Genomic DNA, 542 nt, shown 5'->3' with positions numbered 1-542 from the left:
AAAAAAAAAAATAACAAAAACGAAGACAAAGGACATGGCAAAGAGAATGGCTGAAAAGCAGCGAAAAGCATGGACTTTCTGTTCTTCATAACGAACTCGAGGGAGTAGGCCATTTCTGAATTTCTGCTCATGTTTTGCCGGAAATACAACTGGCATATTCATTCATAAAGCTGAACAGCAAATTTGGCACATTCGGAATAACAAATAAAAAATAGAACTGTATAATTAAACTAAAATTATTATAGACTATATGGTTTTTGTCATCTTCTGATTGGTCAACTTCAGATGGATCGCCAAATCGTCTCGTTCAGTCGCACATACGCCACGAATTTAAACCGACAACATCCGATTTTTTTTTACATGTTTGAAAATTATTGGGAGGAGTAACGTCTCGGATCGGCCCGTAATTCTTCTCACACGGTACGAGCCGCGACCATGCGAGCATCTGCGATTTTCTCCCGAGTGAAAAAAAATCACCTGCGAGCTCGTACGACAGCAAAAATCGCACCGTGTACGCCCGCCTTTACCCCCCTCGCGTGCAC

This window comes from Sinocyclocheilus anshuiensis, unplaced genomic scaffold, assembly GCF_001515605.1.
Source record: "Sinocyclocheilus anshuiensis isolate Anshui unplaced genomic scaffold, SAMN03320099.WGS_v1.1 scaffold2469, whole genome shotgun sequence".
NCBI classification, from domain to species: Eukaryota; Metazoa; Chordata; class Actinopteri; order Cypriniformes; family Cyprinidae; genus Sinocyclocheilus; species Sinocyclocheilus anshuiensis.
The sequence above is the reverse complement of the archived record's forward strand: the minus strand, read 5'-3'. Positions refer to the sequence as shown.